This window comes from Dasypus novemcinctus, chromosome X, assembly GCF_030445035.2.
Source record: "Dasypus novemcinctus isolate mDasNov1 chromosome X, mDasNov1.1.hap2, whole genome shotgun sequence".
In the NCBI taxonomy this organism is placed as follows: domain Eukaryota; kingdom Metazoa; phylum Chordata; class Mammalia; order Cingulata; family Dasypodidae; genus Dasypus; species Dasypus novemcinctus.
In genome coordinates, this window is record NC_080704.1 from 167,108,680 (window position 1) to 167,125,590 (window position 16,911).

At 38.5% G+C, this 16,911-nt stretch overlaps 1 pseudogene; it reads left to right on the forward strand.

Moving 5' to 3' along the window:
* Nucleotides 1-2,533: 2,533 nt before the first annotated feature.
* Nucleotides 2,534-16,911, forward strand: part of LOC101419313 (cytochrome c oxidase assembly factor 8 pseudogene) — a 40,822-nt pseudogene continuing 26,444 nt past the window's right edge.

Sequence of the window (16,911 nt, forward strand, 5' to 3'; positions counted from 1 at the left end):
GAGCTGCAGGGTACCTAAGAGTTACCTCCTGAGAGCCTCCATGTTGCTCAAGTGTGGCCACTCTCTAAGCCAAACTCAGCATGTAAATGCATTACCTTCCCCCCCAGCATGGGACATGATCTTGGGGATGAGCCTCCCTGGCACTGAGGGATTACTATCAAGCACCGGCTGATGATGTAACTTGAAAAAGACCTTGAATAAAAGGGTTAACCCAGACCAGCAGAATATCTCAGCCTACATGTAATATCAGGTGTTAAAAACTAAAACTGCTTTTTAACTTTTAATAAAAGGGGGAAATGGAAAGGACAAAGGATTTTATATGACTATGAGTCTCCAAGAGTCCAGAGTTCATCAGAGGAGTCGCGCTTATGCATGCCTCAGCAGGGTTCCAGAAACAGTCAAAGTAGATACAATCCAAGGACTGGTTCTCCTGAGGGCTACAGAGACCCACAGGTTCCATGGTCATGGCAGATGGCTCTGGAGTTCAGTGCAATGTCAATGGGCCCTACATTGGAGTTTGTGTTCCTGAGCGTGAGGGAGTTGGACTCAATGTGACCTTTCTACACATGCCTCTTCTGTCACTTTTACCAGACCTGTGGATGGTGCTGGGGTTGGTGTTTACTCAAGAGACCTGATCCTCTGGACTGTCCATGTGACAGCCAGGCCCTGAGCCTCAGCAGACTTGCAATTCCTACCATCTGGTTTATTGGACTTATCCCAGCCAGCTACAGGGAGCGAAATAAGGTCAACCACCACACCAGGGATCCAAGAATGCCTACAACTGCAATCAGGAGAATTGCATCCATTAACCATGTGAAATCTAATCCCCCTCTCAATATAGAGATGGAGTGGACATAAACATCCCAGGGTCTACAGGATGGAGGAAGAGAATATGGATTAGAGTGGACTTACTGATATTCTACTATGGAACTATTGTGATTAGTAATGGAAGAAATTGTGGCATTGATGTGGAGAAAGTGGCCACCGTAGCTGCTGAGGGTAGGGAGAGGGAAGAAGAGATATGATATGGGGGCATTTTCAGGACTTGGATTTGTCCCGGGTGTTACTGCAGGGACAGATGCTGGGCATTTTATGTCCTTCCATGGCCCACTGGGTGAACTGGGAGAGAGTGCAAACTACAGTGTAAACCATTATCCATGTGGTGCAGCAGTGCTCCAAAATGTATTCACCAAATGCAATGAATATACCATGATGATGAAAGAGGTTGTTGATGTGAGGAGTGGGATGAAGGGATTAGGGGGTATATGGGAACTTCTTATATTTTTTTAATGTAACATTTTAAAAAATAAAGAGAGAAAAATAAATAAAAATAAAGCATTTGTAATTTTGACTGATCTTAAAATAAACTGGTTTGAACCAACACTTAAAAACTAGATGTGGAAAAAGTACATTCTTTTTCCCATTTTTAGCAACTTCACACAAATTTATTTTTTAATACTTTTTTTCTGGTTTGTTTTTGTTCTCCATCAGGAATTTGTATGCTCTCTACTCCAACTTACTGTGGGGCATAGGAAAACTGAATAGAAATACCTTTCGTGATCTTGGTTGAGTTTAAATCTGATATTGCTCCTAAACTCAGTGAGCCACAATCTCTGACTTTGTACATGATAGAGTATTTTGAAGGTATGGAATCTTATGAAAAAAATAGCTAGTTAATTCTTTATCCCCCACCCCCAAAACGGGAAAGTTATGTTTTGCAAATAGTATGCATCTTATTTTATTATTGAACATCAATTGCTATTTATTTTTTTATTGCCTACCACTTCAACATGCTGCATAGGAATCCTGTAGTGCAGCTAGTTAAATTCCAAATTCTCATCTGAATGTTGAGAACACACACCAGCACACTTGTCCTTTAGTTTTTCAGTACTGTATGTGTTAATTTCTACTTTTTTTATATTTGAAATTACTCTTAAATAAAAATATTCTCAGCTGATCTCCCCCCCAAAAGCATTTGTAACATCAATTAATATTGTTTGTTATCTTAATTGGGGGGAAAAAGCAACATTTTTTTCTCCCTAGAACAAATGAAATTTTTAAATATTGACATGTATTAATAGAACAAAATTTTCTCTAAGGTAGTATTTTTAAAGAGAGTTGTAAAAATAAGGGACAAATTTAGATAAAGGAAATGATATCAATAAAAGGGCCTCATTAAATCAACAGCTAAAACTAGTAGTGTCTAAACAGTTCTTATGGTAATGTAGGGGGCACTGGGAAAATCCTTATTGGGGTTTTGAGTCTCCTTGGAATCTGCCACTTCGCAATGAGACATTCCCCCTTCAATTCCTAGGTCATTCCACAAATTGGCTAAATTTCATGGACCTTAACTTAAAAGTAGGCCAAGGCAGTTTAATGATCATGCACTAATTCAAATGTAGGTAAGTTTGAAATATAAATGTAATAATGGGTTTTAAACATTATGCTTCCCATGCTTTCAAAAGGCTGATGAGTTTGTTAGTACTACACAATAGTCAAGTCAATAAATGCTGGGCCACTTCTGACAAGAACCATGTCCACACCCAGGCAGCGCCAGGCAGCTAAGAGTCAGATGGTGTTTTCTCTGGGGCATTCTGAGGCTTTAGCAGTCACTGTGAACCCTGCTGATGCTCAGTGGCAAAACTTCTCGTTCTCTTCTAACTCGATGTGGCAAAGCCCAGGCTCCTCAGGGACCTTGAGGTCCCCAAATTGTCATCCTCCTTCTTCATCATCAGTGCAGTATTTTACTCTGGAGTGGTAAGAAGTGAGCTCCTTTAGGAATTTTTACTCCTGTTTAGGCTAGGGTTCTTCTACTCCACTGAGTCTAAGGAAGTTCAGAGGTCACCTGAAAGCTTGCTTTTTTATTTATACTCCTAATTTTTGTCTGTTTCTCTGTAAGAAAACAAATAGAGGAAAAGGAACCAGACCGTATTCGAGTTGTGGAACTAGAAATCTAAATCTACTTTATCAACCTAACAAAGTGCATGCTAAAAGGATATTAAATGCTTAGGGATTTACCCCCAAGGAAAAGGAAACATTTGTCCAAATAAAAACTTGTACATGCATGTTCAATGAGGCATTTTTAATAAAAGCCATAGAGTGGACACAACCCAAATGTCCATCAACTGATGAAAAGATAAACAAAATGTGGTATATGCATACAGTGGAATATTATTCAACTATTAAGAAAGTGAAGTACTAATACCTGCTACAACATAGATGAACCATGGAAACATTATACTATGTAAAAAAAGCAAGACTCAAATGGTCTCAGACTGTACAATTCCATTTATATGAAATGTCCAGAGTAGGCAAGTCTATACAGACAGAAAGTAGATTAGTGGTTTCCATGTGCTGGAGTTAGGAGGGCAATGGGAAGTTACTGCTAATAAGTAAAATCAGGTTTTTTAGACTGCTACTGTAGGGGAAATACAGGGTACTGTGGGAACAGAGATAAGAAGATGATTGTTAATCCAGACTGGATAAGTCATAGGAGGCTTTCCAGGGCAAACACAGTCTAAGCTGATACCTAGAGGATGAATTGGAGTTATCCAGGAAAGGAGAATGGGAAAGCTTGCTCCTGTGCAAAGAGCAGTGCATGAGCCTTGGGGTAAGGAAGTTTGTGAAACTAATGGGGTACTGCGCCCTTGGTTCCTTTTTGATTGGAGCACAGAAAGCAAAGGGAGTAAGTGGCAAGAGGTGGTGGGAGAGTTGGCAGCCTCTGATCACGAACAGCCTTGTCGGCCTCAATAAGAAATCTGATCACTATCCTGAGTGCAAGGAGGAAGTGCCTGATTGTTTATGAAAGGTTATTCTGCTTCCCTTGCAGGGAAGGGATTCTTTGAAAGAGGTGGGTGCATCTTCACTGGGGATATGGAGACTAGTTAGATGAAATCAATGCACCATGTCAAAAGATTTCTCTCAGTGCCAAGGTAATGCTGAAGACCATTTGTCATGCGAAGTCAAGTCAGAGGGGGAAGTCAATCAAAATGGTACCCTGGATGAAATCCTTCAAATGCCCTCAGGCTCTTTCTGCCCCAGGGCATTCAGCCTCCTTGAACTAGTAGACCACATTCCGAAGTCTTTGGGCATGAACTTCTCTGTCTTACAGCCTTGAAACTTGCCCTTCTGATGTTACCTCTAGGCACCCTTTGCCTGCAGCAGTTCCTGTCTTTTCTGAATTCACCCCGCAATGAGATAAGATGCCTGCCATGATGAATGTATTGTCTGAGTTTGACAATACTCTGTGCCACATCCCAGGTTTTCTTCACACGGCCCTGATCTAACCCCCTCAAAACTGATGTTTGAACACAAAACCTCTGATTTAGGTTGAGGTACAAAATCACCAGCTAGGGGTCCAAAAGTGGGGGAGGGTGCTAAGAGTGTTGATATAGAACATAACACCTGCTTGGAAGACAGAAAATGCAATCTCCTTAAGACACATAGTAAGGTATTGGCAAGAGAACAGAGAAGGTAAGTTATTGGCAAAAGAAGAGAGAAGGTTGCAGTACCGTTTTCCCCATGGCTAAAGGAGAACAGATGTTCTCAATGCATGCTCTCTAACAAAGAAAGCCTGGCATTATTACTGGCTCAAGGGGGAAAATGTCAAAGGCATTTGGGGATTCCATACCACCACTTATTGTACCCTTGACTCAAAACAATAAGCCGAAACAAGGTACAAAAGCAGTACACATTTAAAAGTATTCCACAGAAAAGTATATTTCATTTTGTTGAACTCAGGAACACACATTCTATTCTTTATAAAAGATTAAGAGGAACTGATGTTTTACACACCATAAATTTTGAGCACTGATTTTATACTTTTCATGAATATGATATTGAAGGATATTTTGTAGGGAATGTGCCTAAATTAAACAGCAGAATCCAGGTGTGCTGTCTCTGGAAGAGACAAGGCTCCCATTTATTGCCTATTTTTTTAAGAAACCTATTCTCTGGCAGTGGGGGCAAGGGGATTGTGACTGCAAATTGAGGTCCCCCGTTGGGCTGCTTTCTGATTCAATTCCCAATGACATGGTTGAGATTGGAAGCTGAAAATGATGCAAATGAACAGCTGTAGAACAGCCTGACAACCCTCTTAGATTGTTCACAGGGAGTTTTCTTTTTTAAATCACATTTCCTTCACATAACTGTCTAAGTACTATCATTTTAAGGTTATCAGCTTTTGTTCAACACACACTCCTTAAAGCAATTTCTATACAATTTTATTACCCACATGTTTCAAGCATGTGGAACATGCACAGTTCCACTTACTGTTCTTATTATACTTATGTCTTTTATGTAAGCAACATTTCTGTGATTCTTTCTGGCTCATTTTCATGAAACAAAAGATGAAAACATGCCACTGTTTGGGAGAGCTGAAAAATTTGTTCAGATGAGGAATGGGTGGAGTGGTACTGTTTTTACAAAAGTGAAAACAAAGTAGAATATTGTAGGCTAGACAATCCACAGATATCCACCCCCCAAAAAATTTAGCCTTTTATTAGAATATGGCTATGTGGCAGGTAATGTACAGTGTCAATCCACATTTTTCAAATATGGCAAGTCTAGATGCTGCCTTGCAAACCATAATCCTTTGGTCAAGAAATGTTGAAGAAGCATTGATTGAAAACGGGTGCAGACTGCATCCTGAAAACCCTGGATGCACTAGTGAATGATACACACACAGCCCCTATTTTCATGACTTCCGAAGTTTAGCAGGGGGGTTCAGAGAGTGAAAACTTAATCAGTCACAGTATAGTGTCAGAAGAGCTGAAAAAGTCACAGGGTACTCCTTGCACATACTGTGAACATACTGTGGCCCTATTTATTCTTTGGGCAGCTTCTGAGGTCATTGCACGCCATCCACAACCATTAATTCAAGAAACTGCATTTACCATTCAGAAAAGTATATTTGAGATTTCCCAATCTTCTGGTGCACATTTGAAAATGAAGCAGTTAAGAACAAATGGTAACATGTCAGATCAAGATATGCAGAATATTATTACAGCCTTTGAAGTAAAATAAGATGGAATCTTTCTATTTATGATAATTAGAACTTGCACAAAGAGTACCTACAACTGTAAACAAGACAGATCCATCCATCTACCCCATGGGATTTAAGCCTTCTCTCAATCTGAAGTAGAGTGGGCATCATTTGTTACAACTGATGAACACATACTGAAGCACAGCTACTAACTGTGGACTATAGTTTACCTTATGGTTTACACTTTGCACGGCACAGTTTTATTGGTTTTGACAAAATGTATAATAGCTTATATCCGTCATTTCAATATCATTCAGAACAATTCCAATGTACCTCAAATGTCCCATGTTTCACCTATTCCTTCCTGTCCCTTCCCTCAGAACCTCTGGTGACCACTGCCTTTATATCAATGATAAAAGTTCTTCCATTACTAGAATAATAATAGTCTTCACAATAATCATATAGAGAAGGTGCCATTTATACTCTCATTTTACAAATGAGGAAACTGAGACATGGTGAGATTAAGTGACTTGCCCAAGGCCACACAATAAGGGATGAGAAATTGAGTTTGAAAATACTACCTGTAACTTTTCCTTAATTTGTGTCATCTCTTGCTACTGTCTTTCTATAATTTTTCCCCTTTAGATGAAAATCTTTCTTATTTCCTTAATTTTAATCAAATCTCTGAGGTGTTGAGATCCTTTTTTTTGGTAGCACCCATATTGCTCATCAAAGTGCTATTGTGACACACACAATTTTGGAATCAAGTTCTTGCTTTTTGTATTAGAGAAGTGGTAAGTTTACAGAAAAATCATGAAGAATGTTTATTTTTCCCATATAAACCCCTCACACACTCAGTTTTCCCCTATTATTAATACCTTGCAATACGGCATTAATTTTGTTAAAATTGAAGGAACAACTTTATCAAAATATTATTATAGGGAGTGGATGTGCCTCAAGCGTTGGGCGCCTACCTCCTACGAGAAGTCCCTGGTTCATTTCTCGGTTTCTCCTTAAGAGTAGCAGACACCATAAACAGCAGATGCCACAACTGGCAGATGCTGCAGCTGGCAGATGCAGCCAACAGATGACAGAGATGACACAGCCAGCAGGGAACAGATGTGGTTCAGGCAGATGTGGCTGAGGCGGCTGGGCACTCACCTCCAATGTGGGAGGTCCTGAGTTTGGTTTTCAGTGCCTCCTAGAGACGACAAGTAGACAACAAGCCGACAGATGAGGGGGGTGGTGGGATTATAATTAAATAAATCTTTAAAAAAATAATATTATTAACTATAGTTCATAGTTTAGAGTTTCTCTGTTTGTGTTGTACCAATCTATGAGCCTTTTTAAAATTTTTATTCTAGTACTAAAATTCCCCCCTTTAACCACTATCAAATATACAATTCAGTGGTGTTACATTCACAAAGCTGTGCTACCATCAACATCATCCATTACCAAAAATTTTTAATCACTGTAAGGAGAAATTCTGTACCAATTAAGCACAAACTCCCCATTCCCTACCATCACCCTGGCCCCTGATAACCTGTATTCTCTTATTTTACTCTGAAGTTGCACATTCTAACTATTTCATATTAATGAGATCATAAACTATTTGTCCTTTTGTGTCTGGCTTATTTCACTCAACATGGTATCTTGAAGGTTCATGCCGTAACATGTATTAGAACTTCATTCTTTTTTATGGATGAACAATATTGCATTTGTATTATATACTGTATTTTGTTTATCCATTCATCTGTAGGAGGACATTTGGATTGCTTCTATCTTTTGTCAATTGTGACAAATGCTTCTATGGACACTGGTGTGCATAGATCAGTTCACGTTCCTGTTTTCAGTTCTTTGAAGTATTTATCTCCAAATAGAATTACCAGGTCAAATGACAAGTTTACACTTAATTTTCTGAGGAATCACCATTTTACATTCCCACCAACAAGGAATGGATGGATTTTTTGTTCTCCACATGCTCTCTAAACTTACTTCTCTTTTTGTAAAATAGGAGCCATTCTAACGGGTGTGAAATGGCATCTCATTGTGCTTTTGATTTGAATTTTCCTGAATGATGGTGAGAATATTTTCATGAGTTTTTTGGTTATTTGTACATCTGCTTTAGAGAAATGTCTATTCAAGACTTTTGCCTATTTTTTAATTGTGTCTTTGTCTTTTTCTTGTTGGGTTTTAGGATTTCTTTAAATATTTTGGATATTAAACTCTTACAAAATACATGGTTTCCAAATATCTCTCCTATTGTGTACGTTGTTTTGACTTTCATGATAAAGTCCTTTGATACACAAAAATTTAAAATTTTGGTAAAGTCCCATTTGCCGATTTTTTGTTTTATTGTTTGTGCTTTGGGTGCAAAGTCTAAGAAACCACTGTCTAACACAAGGTTCTGAAGATATTACCCTTTGTTTTTTACTAGGAGTTTAATAGTATTGGTTCTTACATTTAGGTCTTTGATGCATTTTGTATTGATTTTTGTATATGGTGTAAGTTAGGGATCCAACTTCATTATTTTGCTTATAGATATCCAGTTTACTCAGCACCATTTGTTGAAGAGATTATTCTTTCCCCATTGAGTGAATTTGGGACCCTTGTCAAGAAATCAATTGGCCATATCTGTGAGGGTATATTTCTGAATCCTTATTTTGATTCCATTAATTAATATAGCTTTCCTTATGCCAATATCACCCTGTTTTGATTACTGTACCTTTGTAATAAATATTAAATTTGGATGGGGTGAAACCTCCAACTTTATTCTTTTTCAAGATGGTTTTGGCTTTCAGGATTCCTTACCCTTCTGTGTAAATTTGATTATTGACTTTTCCATTTCTGCAATGAGGGCTACTGAAATTTTTATTGAGATTGTGCTGAACCTGTAAATTGCTCTGGATAGAACTGACATCTTGACAATATTTAGTCTTTCAACCCAGGAGCAGGGAATGACCTTCCATTTATTTAGGTCTTCTTTGATTTCTTTTAGCAATGTTTTGCAGGTTTTCTGTATATAAGTCCTTTACATTCTTGATTAAATCTATTCATAGATATTTGATTCTTTTAATTGCTATTGAAAATGGAATTTTTTCTTAATTTCTTCTTCAAATTGTTCATTTTTAGTGCATAGAAACATTACTGAATCCATTTATTATCTCTAGTAGATTTGTTGCAGATTTTTCAGGACTTTTTAAACATAAAATTAGGTCATCTGCAAATAGAGTATGTTTAATTTATGCTTTCCAATTTGGATGTCTTTTTTTTCCCTTTTTCTTACCTAATAAATGATTGCATTTTAATATCAAATGTTCCCTCGCTTACTCAGGAAATCCTGCATCAGTTTGAACTTGTTATGTTTAGTGACTATACCCCAAAATGGTGGTATAGAATACCTATCCATTGTCATATGATAAACTTGATACTGATGTTGACAGAAAGAACATAAATAGTGCTGAGATTGGAAAAACAAATCTGCAGTAACACACAGCCACTGCCAAAGCTAAGAAGAACATATTTGAGGGAAGAAATGGCATCTATCTAAGTCACATATTGCTAAGGGCTCAGAACATAAAGGCTGTATTTTAAAAATACTTATGCAAAGACAATGACCTTTTCTCCCTCAAAATCACAAGAGAAAAATCAGGACACAGGTAAGCATGGCAATAGAAGGCACACAAACAAGGGTATAGATACCAACAGAAATCTTTCCAGGTTCACACTAGTTAAGGATTATCAGCACTTCCTTAGTGAAAAGGAATTTTAGATGACGAGTAGAGCTCACCTACCTTCCTTAGAATTTGTAGCACAAAATTATGTACTTAAACCTAATGGAGTTCTCATTTTAGTCTACAGTGGGTTTTACTCCTTCTCATTATATACTTTTGTCATGTGCAAAATGGGTACTGTGATTAAATATGAATTTCTGAACTCGAAGCCACCTCCAGAAGAGTGAAGAAAGATTCTAGGGACCAGAAAGAACACAAGTAACTCATGTCCCTTTCAGGATTTGTTCTTCCATCAGGAAGTGTTTTGGTTTCCTTGGCTGCTCAGGCAAATACCACACAATAGGCTGGCTTAAGCAATGGGGATTTATTAGCTCATGGTTTTGAGACAAGGACACAAGCCCAAATCAAGGTATCATCACAGCAATGCTTTCTCCCTAAAGAATGTGGCATTCTGGGACTTGTCACATAGCAAGGCACATGGCAACCTCTCCTGGTTATTCCTTCTCTAATGGGTTACACTGATTTCAGCTTCCGGCTGGTCCTTCTGTGGCTTTTTCTATATATATCTGAATTTAATTATCTTATAAAGGACTCCAGTCACAGGATTAAGACCATTCCAGGTAAGGCTGTGCCACACAGTAACTGAAGTAGCCTTATAAAAACTTACTACTTCTAATGGATTCACCCCACTCTAATGGATTAAGTTTAAGAACATGTGCTTTGGTGAGGTATGTAGAGCTCCAAATCACCACAAGGACTGTAACACATTGTCTTGAAATTCAATAAGAGACTATTATTCTTGGCATAGAGATTTAAAGTGAGCCCCTTACTGGCCCTGCCATCATAGTTCATTCTTGTAGGTTTTAGCATAATATATTATTAAAAACAATTTATAATGAGAACTGTGGTTGGAGTTAATGTCTCTTTCCTATCACCCCAGTTGCCAAGAAATATTTAAGCAATAAGAAAATAAAGTCATATTCATTTTTCATTTCAGCAGATAATAATAAGAGCTAACATTTTATTTAAAAGTACAGAGGGAATCGGATTTGGCTCAACTGATAGAGTGCCCACCTACCACATGGGAGGTCCAGGGTTCAAACCCAGTGACTCCTGACCCATGTGGTGAGATGGCCCATGCGCAGTGCTGATGAGCACAAGGAGTGCTGTGCCACACAGGCGTGTCCCCCGTGTAGGGGAGCCCCACACGCAAGGAGTGTGCCCCTTAAGTAGAGCCGCCCCATGCAAAGAAAGTGCAGCCTGCCCAGGAGTGGCTATGCACACACTGAGAGCTGATGCAGCAAAATGACGCAACAGAAAAGAGATGCAGTTTCCCAGGGCTGCTTACAAGAATACAAGCAGACACAGAAGAACACAAAGGGAATTGGACACAGAGAGCAGACAACTGGGGTGGAGGGGCAGGGAAGGGTAGGGAAATAAATAAAAAATAATACAAATCTTAAAAAATAATAAAAGTACAGACATGATGTTTCACATGTATTTGTTAATTAATGACATCTTCTTTTCAATAAGGTAAACACTCTGGTCCCAGGTGACAAATGAGACGACAGAAAAAGGTTTAGTGACTTGCCCATGGCCATTTGGTATGTCTGTTACAGCCACAGCTTTGACACTTTGTCCTAAGCCCAGTTTCCAAAGACGTAGTTCTGAATCTCTAATAAAATGCAGAGTTGTTGGAGAAGAAGTACTGTGCCTCTTTCAAAATATGGGAACAAACACATATTTTTTTTCCAGATTCTGACATCTCCATGCAAAGCATCTGAACTCTTGTTTTTCCCCCATGGACAACATTTAGTGGCATGACTTGTGAAAATGTTGTTTGTAACAAGGACATGGAAAGAATTTTCACAGTAATTACTCAGCAGGTGCAGTTAGAAATCTTTCTGGTTTTATAGAATTGGGGGTAAGACTATTTTTGAAACTATTATTGGAACGTAATATCATCTAAGATATTTATTAGCTCAGCAACTAGTTTAAGGTAAATGTGATGCCCATGTGTTGAAAACAGAACTTCTGAAGTACAGATAACTTCACTGTCTATACAAATACCTCACCAAGTTACTTAAGGAATTTTTAAGAAATACATTCTCTTATCCAATCCTCAATCTAGTTAAACCATTATCTCCAGGAGAAAGGCCTAGGAATCTGTATAATTACAAAGCACTCCACTTGTCAATGCCCCTATATTCAGAATAAACCCTGGTTTTCAACAAGCCAAGCCTTAAATATTTGTGCATGTTGATAGGGGGCCTGCACTAGAGATGCAAACTATCCTTGCTAGTGATGAAAATACTCAGAGAGAGGAGAGAACCAGCAAGATGATGGTAGAGTAAGAAGCTCCTAGAATCAACTCCTGCTCCAAGGCAGTTAGGAAACACCCAGAGCTCTCTGGAGCTAGCTGATGCACCTGTTTGGGGGCTCCAGGAGGCCAGAAGAGCATCCTGCAACTTCTGTGAATGGGTGGAAGGAGGAGACTGCCCATCTGCAGAGAAGACTCATAAGTAGAGCACGCTATGCCCCAGAGGCCGGTGCCCATCCTCCACGGGATGCACAAGCCTCCTCGGGAGCTGTTCTGCGGCTGGAATTGAAAGCTTCACTTCCCCAAAACGGGGGAGAAAGAGATGTTTGGGCACCAACTTCAGCTACTGATGAGTAAATCCAGCATTCTACAGTATATTCCTGAGAACAGCTTAAGTTTGAGCCCATCCAGGTCAGAAAGAGGCCAGGAGCCGCCATCTTAACTCCACACCTGACATGAGGGGAAGCAGGGTGGAATTAAAATCACAGTGCTGGTGGGGATCGGGTCTTTCCATCCACGTCAGATTGCAGGTTTATCCTAGGCCCCAGTGCCACCTCCAGCAAGGAGAAAGCTGTGGGGTCCTGCTCCAGCCTCGACAGGGAATTACCAGTTAAGCCACGGAGGCCTGGGACTATTCTACTCTGGTGAAGAGCAGCCCCAGGAGCTATTCTGTGGCTGGAGTTGGAAGCTCCATTTTCAGTAACAGTGGAGGAGGAGACGGTTGGCTGCTGATTTCAGCTACTGATTAGTAGACTTGGCTGGCTGGGATATAACCCTGGGAACAGCTGGGGTGTGAACCAGCCCAAGTCAGAATGAGGCCAGTAGACTCCATTCTGACTCCGCCCCCAGCCTGAGGGGAGGCCTGGCTGACTGAAATTCTCAATGTCCACAGGAACCAGTTCCTTTCACACATATCAGGCTGCAGCCCTAGCCTAGGCTTCAGCCCCGTCTGTGGCAAGGAGGCTGAGAAGCCCTGCACCAGCCTATACAGATAACTTTGACTGGCATAGACTGAAAATCAGAAGTCTACCAAGGCAACTGTGGTCATCTTGGACCTGGAGTGCATAGATTGCTGCCCACAACTGCAGCTCCATCCCCTCCCCAGGCAGGGGAGAAAAGGATGTGAAGATTCATCAGTCTCTCTGGGTAACTACAGTCTAGGTCTGCATGTGGATTATTCCACACAGCTGTGGCTTCCTCCCTACCCCTGGCCAAAGGGAAAGTTGAAAGAAGTTTCATTGGTCCCTGGTGCAATGAGGGAAGCTGAATCATCCACAGCTTATAGCACGAACTACATCCTTGGCTCCTACTGCATAACCAGAAAGGGAGAAACAATAGGAAGCCTGAAACTAGAGAGAAAAACTGCACCCAGAATAAATACTCTAGTAAGCCAGATGCCAAGACACCAACCAAAAATTACAATACACGCCAAGAAAAAAGAAGCTATGGTTCAGTTAAAGGAACAAGATATGCCTCCAGATGACATAAAAAAATTGAGACAACTAATCACAGATATTCCAACAAATCTCCTTAATAAATTCAATGAGATGGTTAAAGAGATTAAGGATGTTAAGAAGATATTGGATGAGCACAAAGAAGAATTTGAAAGCATACAAAGAAAAATAGCATTTCTTATAGGAATGAAAGGTGCAATAAATGAAACTAAAAAAAATTGGAATCATATAATAGCAGATTTCAGGAGGCAGAAGAAAGGATTGGTGAGCTAGAAGAAATGGCCTCTGAAAGTGAACATATAAAAGCACAGATGAAGAAAAGAATGGAAAAAATCTAACAAGATCTCAGGGACCTAAATGACAGCAAGATGCATGAAAACATACTTTTCATGGGTGTCCCAGAAGGAGAAGAGAAGGGAAAAGAGACAGAAGGAATATTTGAAGAAATAATGGTAGAAAATTTCCCAACCCTATTGAAGGACATAGATTTCCCTGCCCAAGGACCACAATGTGCTCTCACCCGAAAAAATCTGAATAGACCAACTCCAAGACACATACTCATCAGAATGTCAATGTCAAAGACAAAGAGAGAATTCTGAGAGCAGCAAGACAAAAGCAATGCATAACATATAAGGAATATCCAATAAGATTAAGTGCTGATTTCCCACCAGAAACCAAGGAGGCAAGAAGACAGTGGTCTGATATATTTAAGATACTACAAGAGAAAAACTTCCAGTCAGGAATTTTATATCCAACAAGACTGTCTTTCAAAAATGAGGGCAAGATTAGAATATTTGCAGATAAACAGAAACTGAGAGAATTTCTAAGCTGGAGGCCAGATTTTCAGGAAATACTAAAAGGTGTGCTAGAACCTGAAAAGAAAAGAGGAGAGAGGTGCCTGGAAGAGAGTCTAGAAATGAAGATTATTTCAATAAAAGTAACTAAAAGTGTCTAAAGAGTAGTGAAAATAATACATGACAGATCAAACTCAAATAGTCAGGAATAAACTTAACCAATGACGTAAAGCACTTGTATTCAGAAAACTGCAACCCAATGTTAAAACAAATTTTAAAAAGTGCTAAAAAACTGGAAAAAACACTCCATACTCATGGATTGGAAGACTGAAGATCATTAAGATGTCAATTCTACTCAAATTCATATACAGATTAATGCAATCCCGATAAAAATCCCACCAGCATTAAAGAAAAAATCAAAAACATCATCATTAAATTTATTTGGAACGGTAAGGAGTTCTGAATAGCCAGAAATATCATAAAAAGGAAAAATGAACCCTTATCTCCAGACTTTAAATCATAATACCGACCTATAGTAGGTATTATGCAGCATGGTACTGGCCTAAATAAAGACATAACAGACCAATGGAACCAAATTTATGGTTCAGATCTTCACAAGTATGGTCACGTGATTTTTGACTAGCCTGTAAATCTCACACAGCTCGGGCAGAACAATCCATTCCACAAATGGTGCTGAAGGAATTGGATATTCATAGCTGAACGAAGGAAAGCAGACCCCTATCTCACACTTTATTCAAAAATTAACTCAGAATGGATCAAAAAACTAAAAATAAAAGCAAGAACCATAAAATTTCTAGAAGAAAGCATAGGAAAATATCTTCAAGACTTGGTGGTAGGTGGTGGATTCTTAAAGGAGAAAAGAGGAGGACTGAGTGGACTACAGATGTTTAATGTATGTAGAAGATTTAATTAGCTTTACTGTAAAAGTGTGGAAATGTATAGATGGATAGTAACACAGTGAGTAACAGCTAATTTATAAATGTACACACAAAGTGTAGGTTGGTTAAGGACTATAATTAACAGGAAGATTTTGAAAAAATTCTTTCGTAATTTGTAACAAATATCTCATAACAATGCAAGGTGTTGGTGGAGGGTTGATGTATGGGACCCGTGTATGAAGTCATGCATGTTTGCTTTGTAAGTTCACAACTTTTACTATACACTTCATTGTTTTTATATATTCATATATAAATGATATAAAGATAATAATAGGATTGGTTGGGGGAAAATATTTTGTTTAGTAGTAATATTTTGACAATGCTCTTCAATCATTAGTTTAAAATGTTTAACAATAATGCAAGTTATTGGTGGTAGGGTGAGTTACGAGATTCCTGTATGATGATATATATGTTTGCTTTGTAAGTTCACAACTATTATTATACACGTATTGTTTTTGTATGTTTATGTATGAGTGATATACTTCAATTAGTTTAAAAACATAGTAAAAATTACTCAGAAGTCTGAGGCATCACTTTCATTTTGACTATGGGAGGACAATGGGGAGATGTCTTGGCGGGAAAAGAGATAAATCATACTTTCAAAGGTGTTTATAGAGTATTGTGCAGTGGTTGCAAGCAAGGAGTCCAGTATAGACTGCCTGGGTTCAAATTCTGGCTTTGAACCTTACTAGTTTTCCCAAAGTAGCAAGCCACTTCACCTCTCTACCACATTGTCCTCATCTGTACATTGTAGATGATTATACTAACTATTTCCTAGAGCCATTGTGTGACTTACCTAAAAAGTTCTCAGCACAGTGAAGCCTAATGTTAACCATGGACTATATTTAACAGTACAATATAATAACACTCTCACATAATTTTTAACAAATGTACAGCACTAGCAATTTGTTAATAATGGGGAGGGGGCGATGGGAACTTTATTTTCTGTATAATATTTTGTAAACCTAAAACTTCTCTAATTAAAAATATGTATTAAAATATTTTAAGTTCTTTGCACATTTTAAATAATTTAAAGGCATTAGCTTCCATTGCATAACATTAATATTTTCAAAATATGAATATATATAAATATATATAAGCTCCTATAGGATAGGTTGAGTACTGTCATCCTCATTTAGTGCTAAGAAATAAGAAAACTTAGGCATACAGAGTAAATGATTTTTTCTCTGTCACTCTGATGATTCATGGAATAGCCATAGTAAATCCAAAACTCCATCCCTCTTGCTTTTTCTTCTTTATGTATGTGGTTTCTCTTCGCTCTTACCTTCTTGGTCCCTGAGTTGTTACTATATAGATTGCAGTCCATAAGAAGAAGAAATTGTTAATGCATTACTTTTAACTAGCATATATTGAATCACATATGATTTATATTATGACCCCTCAAAAAATGACTACCATCCCAAAAACACTAGAGAGTTTGTTAAAAACGTGAAGGGAGAAAGAACTATATCTTGAAGATATGAAAGAAATCCAGGACTCTTTGTGTGTTATAGAACTTTAAAACATCATTCTGTTTGTTTCTGCTCTGACTAAGGCCCAAAGATAAGAAAGGACAAGTCTTCCTGCTTTCCAACTTAAGATACTCAACTACCAATGGAGAACATAATAAGAGGGTGCCCCAAACTCACCATAGTGGCCATTACGCA